At 48.0% G+C, this 6,141-nt stretch overlaps 1 pseudogene; it reads left to right on the plus strand.

Annotated features, from left to right (window-relative positions):
- Nucleotides 1-3,872: 3,872 nt before the first annotated feature.
- Nucleotides 3,873-4,140, plus strand: LOC110307511 (cytochrome b-c1 complex subunit 6, mitochondrial pseudogene; annotated as a pseudogene).
- Nucleotides 4,141-6,141: the final 2,001 nt, after the last annotated feature.

Consider the following 6,141-nt stretch of genomic DNA (forward strand, 5'->3'; position numbering starts at 1 on the left):
GCATGAAATGTTCCCCATTGGAGTCAGGCACAAATATTCAAATGAACAGAGTGGTGGGGTGGGAGTGTCACTCCACAACACAGCCTGCCTGCATCCACCAGGAGTGCTCACTGAAGAAAGTAGGGGAAGCCACCTGGGTGCATCCAGGGCCCACATCTTACGAACAGGGACTCAGACTCTTGCTGGCTTCAGAATTTTCCTTCAACTGTCTCTCTGTTGTCTCAAGTTTCCACAAGCCTTTGCAGTAGTTGTTATTTATTTATTTATTTATTATTTATTTAAATTTATTTACGTGATGAGTACACTGTGACTGTCTTCATACACACCAGAAGAGGGCATCAGATCCCATTACAGATGGTTGTGAGCCATCGTGTGGTTGCTGGGATTTGAACTCAGCGCCTCTGGAAGATCAGTCAGTGCTCTCAACCTCTGAGCCATCTCTCCAGCCCTGTGGTAGTCATTTTTACCTGTGATTAATCTGTGCTTCCTTCAAGGGTCTCAGTCTTAAAATGAAATCACATCCTGGGTCCAGGCAGTGAAGGCGGCTCAAAGGTAAGAGAGCTTTCCACACAGGCTTGACGACCTGAGCGCCATCCCTGGAACCGTGTAGAAAACAAGAATGGATTCTACAAGTTGTCCTGGCCATGTCCCCCAACCCCACACCCCCAACACAGGAAGACTGAAGCGCATGTGTACCCTCACCCACACTAACAAACACTATAGTGATAGTACACACCTTTAGTTCCAGCACTAGGGAGGTGGAGGCAGGAGGATCTCTGAGTTCTATTAATAGCTTAGGCTACACAGAGAAATTCTTTCTCAGAAAAGACCTATGATGATGATGATGATGATGATGATATAAAATCCTTACAAGAACTGAAACTATGACTTCTTTTGCAGGGCACCTCTGTTCTCTCCACTCCCTCAGCAATGGCCTCTTGTTAACCTCTGCTGTGTGTTTGTGGGAAGTCAGTGCTGGCACGACCTGCCCTCACATCTGAGCCCCCGTGTGGATCCTCAGCAGTCAACCTCCCCATCCATCATCCTCCTGACCCTTGTCAATTTGCCCACCGAACGGCCACTGTGCCAGGTGAGGATCTGAGAGCAACACGAGACACAGTCCTCTCCATTGCTGTATAAAGTCACAGTCCGGTAAAGGATGGAGGGAAGGAATGAAGGGCTTCTACCAAGACTGAGCAAAGCTGGTCAAAGCTGGCTCAGACAGGCTTCAAGGGTGAGATGGCTTAGCCAAGGAGATGGTGGGAAACCCCGAGGGAGGAGGCTTGGACCTCAGAGTAGGTGTGACTTAGATGTTTGCAGCACAGCCAGGAGGCCGGTCTGGGTACACACAGCTCCTCTGGCCATGAACCTGACACTTGTAATGGGATGTGCTGCCTGGGAGAAGGGAAGCAAGAGTCTTGTGGACCCACAGGTGAGCAGATTACTTCTTCCTTTCTTGATCACACCTGTATTTATTAATTTTCTGTCCCGATAAGAAAACACCTTGACCGAAGGCAGCTTCTAGATGGAAGAACTCATTTGGAAAGTCCATGATGGCAAGGAAAGCAAAGTGGGGGGAGCCGAGAGGCTGCAGCTTCAACCACAAACAGAAAGCAGAGCAACGGGAACTGAGACTGAAGAGAGGGTATACATTCTCAAAGCCCTAACCCCAGCGATGTACATTTTTTTTCCAGAAAGCTTGTACATCTTAAAGGGTCCAAATAACACCACCAACTAGGGACTGAGTGTTCAAATTTGTGAGTCTCTGGGGGTTGAACCAGAATTCTATAAGCAAATTTCTTTCTCTCTTTCTTCCTTTCTTTCTTCCTTCCTTTCTTCCTTCCTTCCTTTCTTTCTTTCTTTCTCTCTTTCTTTCTTTCTTTCTTTCTTTCTGTCTTTCTTTCTTTCTTTCTTTCTTTCTTTCTTTCTTTCTTTCTTTCTTTCTTTCTTTCTTTCTTTCTTTTTAAAAAAATTGGGGCTGGTGAGATGGCTCAGTGGGTAAGAGCACCCGACTGCTCTTCCGAAGGTCTGAAGTTCAAATCCCAGCAACCACATGGTGGCACACAACCATCCGTAATGAGATCTGACTCCTTCTTCTGGAGTGTCTGAAGACAGCTATAGTGTACTTACACATAATAAATAAATAAATCTTAAAAAATTGAAAATAGATTCTTCTCTCATACAGTATATCCCGTCCAGTTTCCCCTCCCCAGGCCTCCCAGCTCCCCTACATATCCCCTCTTACTTTAATGAGATGCTTATAAATCCAGTTACACAGTGCCTGGGGCCTAATTCCCTCCATCAGCCCACCCACCGCACACGTAGAGGAATCCAGGGTGCTTACACCAGACACTCAGGGTCACAGAAGCACAATGAGCCCAGCATTCCCACATGCCAGGACTTGGCACACTCATCACTTCTGCTCCGCTATCTATGAGAAAATAGAGCCACGGTGTTGCCATCCCATTTGACAGAAGGGGAGACTGAGTTAGATGCTCACTGACACAGCGAAGTCAGACAGCCAGAATTTATAACCCGAGTTTCTGAGTCTGAAGCCTGCCATCACCCAGATGACTGCAAAGGTCAAACTTGTGCTGTGTTTTTGTTGGGGTGCACGTGAGTATGTGTGGGTGTAGGTGTAAGTGTACCTGTGTGTGTGTGTGAAGGACGGAGGTCTACCCTGAGTGTTATTCTCACTTTGGGTTTTGGGACAAAGTCTGGCGTTGAACTAGGAGACAAGGCTGGCTGGTCAGTGAGCACCAGAGATTCCTTGTGTCTCTGCCTCCTGGGCACTGGGATCTCCTCACACCAGGCTTTATTTCTGGAGGCAAGCACTTTATCAGTGGAACCATCTCTCCAGCTAGCTCCCTCTAACTTGCGTTCCACAGGCAGAACTGCTTGGAAGGCAAGGGATGGGCCCTGCACTGCTGTCTGAAAGGCAATGGAGCAGCCTGCACTTCTGCACTCTGGCATGGGGCAGGAAACTCTTCCTTCCCTCTCCAGACCCTGCACTCCTAGGAGCTCAGGTTTGCGGCTGTTCCATCCCTATTCACCTGGGCAACTTTAATCTCCGGGAGTGGGTGTGTGGGGCCCCGAATTGGGTTGCCATTTTCCCCCTGAGAAGTCTGGGGATTTGTCACTGTGTGGGTGTCTTTGCCCTCTGCCATGTCTTTCCATCCTCTGACTCATCTCTAAGTGTCTTTTTCTATTCTCGGCCTCTTTATTCCGCCTGGCTCCTCTCAGCCACATGCTATGAATGTTTTCCCCATCAGACTCGATTGCTGCCCTTCCTGAGAGCAGAGCAAGGCTGTCTTGACCCTGGGAAGTGCCCAGTACAACCTCTACTCATCTGAAAGTGCCACCGACTCCTGGGTCGGTCACCGCGGTGCCCCTACAAGCTGTCCAGGTTCAATGTGAAGTCATGCCAGTCATAGTACAAAGTGTTCTGGTTTGATGGGAAACTTTAGTGATTAAGCGAAAAGAGAACTTTGACTCGGTGGTGGCATTGATGTTTGGATAGACAACTGTGGATGAGCGAGCAAGAAACGGAGGGGTAGATGGGAAGTGGTCAGTCGGCAGGCGCACTCCAAGTACCAGGAACTTTAAAGAGGGCTTCGGGGTTTCTTAGCAAATTCTTTGCAGGCATATATACCAGCTCCCCCTACGTCTTGCAGCTACGGAGTAGTACAAGCCAATGTGTGTGTGTGTGTGTATGTGTGTGTGTGTGTGTGTTAGAGACTACAATGAGTATGACGCACTTACGGCCAGGTCACCAGATATCTGTCGAGTGACCCTTACTAGTCCTTCTTAAACCTGAAGTAGAGTAGCTACCCTTGTTGCTCTTGGTGTTGAATCCCAAACTGGCTCCCGACATGGGACTAGAAGATCAACGAAAGATGCTCACTGGATCTGGAGACCCCCAAAGAGGAAGAAGAGGAGAAAGAATTAGTGGACACCCTAACAACAGTGAGAGAGCACCGTGTGCAGTTGGGGAAGTGTGTAAAGGCCCGGGAATGGCTAGAGTTGTGTGGTAAGTGTGTGTCTTCCAGATCACAGACAGAAGAGGATTGTACAGAGGAGCTCTTTGTGCATGCACGGGACCACTGTGTGGCCCACAAACTCTTGAAAAGCTTGAAGTAAATGTGCCTCAGCCTTGTCACTGGCAATCAGGGACAGTTCCTTGTTGTGGTTTTAAACATTTGTTTCTAATGTAGTAAGTTCTTGAGAACTGCATTGATTTTGGCAGGTAGCTTCTCGTCTGCATAATTAGCAGTGATTCGATATTAATAAACTGATCTGCAAACTTAAAACAAACAAACAAAAAAGAGGGCTTCGGGACAATATGGGATGAAAACTACTCAATTTCAATATTTCTGGGTTCAGAGGGCTCAGACACTCCTAGGACAGTTTTTGGCTATCTGGGTCCCTGTGGTAGCTGTGGAGGTTAAACCAAGCGACTCTTTTCCCTGAGAGGGCTTCTATTTTCTTACTCGTGAAGATGACAGTTTAGATAGAGCAACCTTTATAGACATCCTAACCCTTACTGCTTTTGGTTTTACTGAGATTTGGGAAGAACTCCTTATGAAAACATTTGAATGCAAAGATTTATCATTCGTTGTTTTATTTTAAGAATCTATAAAGTTGAGAGTTTAACATAAATTGGAAGGTGGAGAAGAGACAAATAGGGAGGAGGGGAAAGAGGAAGAGGAGGAAGGGGAATATGAGAAGGAAGAGACAGGAGAGGAGGGGGATGGCGAAGATGAGGAAGAGAAGGAGGAAGAGGAGGAGGAGGAAGGAGAGGAGGAGGAGGATCACAAGCTAAGTGACTTGTGGCATACCTCTCATCTTTCCCTGAGTCTGAGGCAGGAGGATAGAAATTTCAAGGTCTGCCTGGCCAACTTAACGAGACCCTGACTAAAAGCCAAAAAGTGCAGGGAATATTACCAAGCATTGGACCACTTGTCCAGCAAGACCCTGGGTTCCATCCCAGCCCTGAAATAAGAATGAAATAAGGAAGGGACGGAAGAAAAAGAAAATAAGGAAGAGAGGAGGAGGAAGAAGGGGAGGAGGGGGAGGAGGAGGAGGAAGACCCTTTGCAAAGACCCACACTATGCATTGGTACAGTTTATTCCAATATCCCACCTGTGGTGGTTTGGTGTCTTCCATCTATTTAGCACATATGAAACCAGATCAAGTGTAACACAGGCCTCTCGTATCCATACCATACGACATACTTTGGGTTCAAATCATTCCATACTCTTCCAGGAGAGTCTTTGAGCCTACAGAGTCCATCTTGAGGGTGTAACAACTAAATATTGAACCATGTACTCTCTGCCTTCTTGTCCTGTAGCCCTTTGCCCCAAGTCCTTCTGATTGGCAGAAGCTCTTTCTGCAAAGGAGGGACATCCAGGCGGTAGCTGGGAAAGTTAGGTCGTGGGTGGTGAAAGATAGTGACACAGCCAGGATTAGCAGCTGTGGGGGTGGCTGTTCCGTGTGGCCTGAAGGGGCAGATGAGGGAGCAGTGGGCAGAATTTAAAGAGAACTAAACTTAGTCTCAGTGGGAGGGAAGCCAGAGCTGTAGTGTGTGTTCACCAAGCCCTCTGAGCGTGACGCTCTCTCCTGCCCATTCTGACCTCTCTCCACAGCGGTTCAGTCGAACCCAAGGGTTTGTCCTATTCAGAGCACTTGAAGACGCTCTGGTCTGAGGAGCACTGCCCGCTATCCAGGCTTTGCCTGCTGATGCAGGAGGTTGCCTTTCTGGTTCCCCGAGATCCACCATCTTGCTTTGACTCCTTGGAGCTCCACAGAGAAAGAACATGAGGCATCCTGAGTTCTCAGGCCCTGTGTTTCCAAGTTTCCTTTTGCTTGAAATTCTTGTACCAGTCTGCACTTTTTCTGGCTGTCTAATTTTTGAACCCTCCGTTTGTGAGCCATGTCTCTTTGCCCTGGAAGGTTTCTCTCCATTCTTTAATGCTTAGCAATCGCCTCCAGGTGCCCTTACACTGGAGTCTGGGGTCTTCTTGTTTGGCTTCCACGTTTGGAATGTGTAGATTTCTGCTTCTGGCCATCTCCACAAGCTCCTCACTCTGTGCTTTCCTTGGGCTTGTTCTCTGGACAGCGTGGGTCTGCACGGGCCACCAC

The sequence above is a fragment of the Mus caroli genome, unplaced genomic scaffold, assembly GCF_978045245.1.
Source record: "Mus caroli unplaced genomic scaffold, Mus_caroli_1 scaffold_14, whole genome shotgun sequence".
Lineage (NCBI taxonomy): Eukaryota > Metazoa > Chordata > Mammalia > Rodentia > Muridae > Mus > Mus caroli.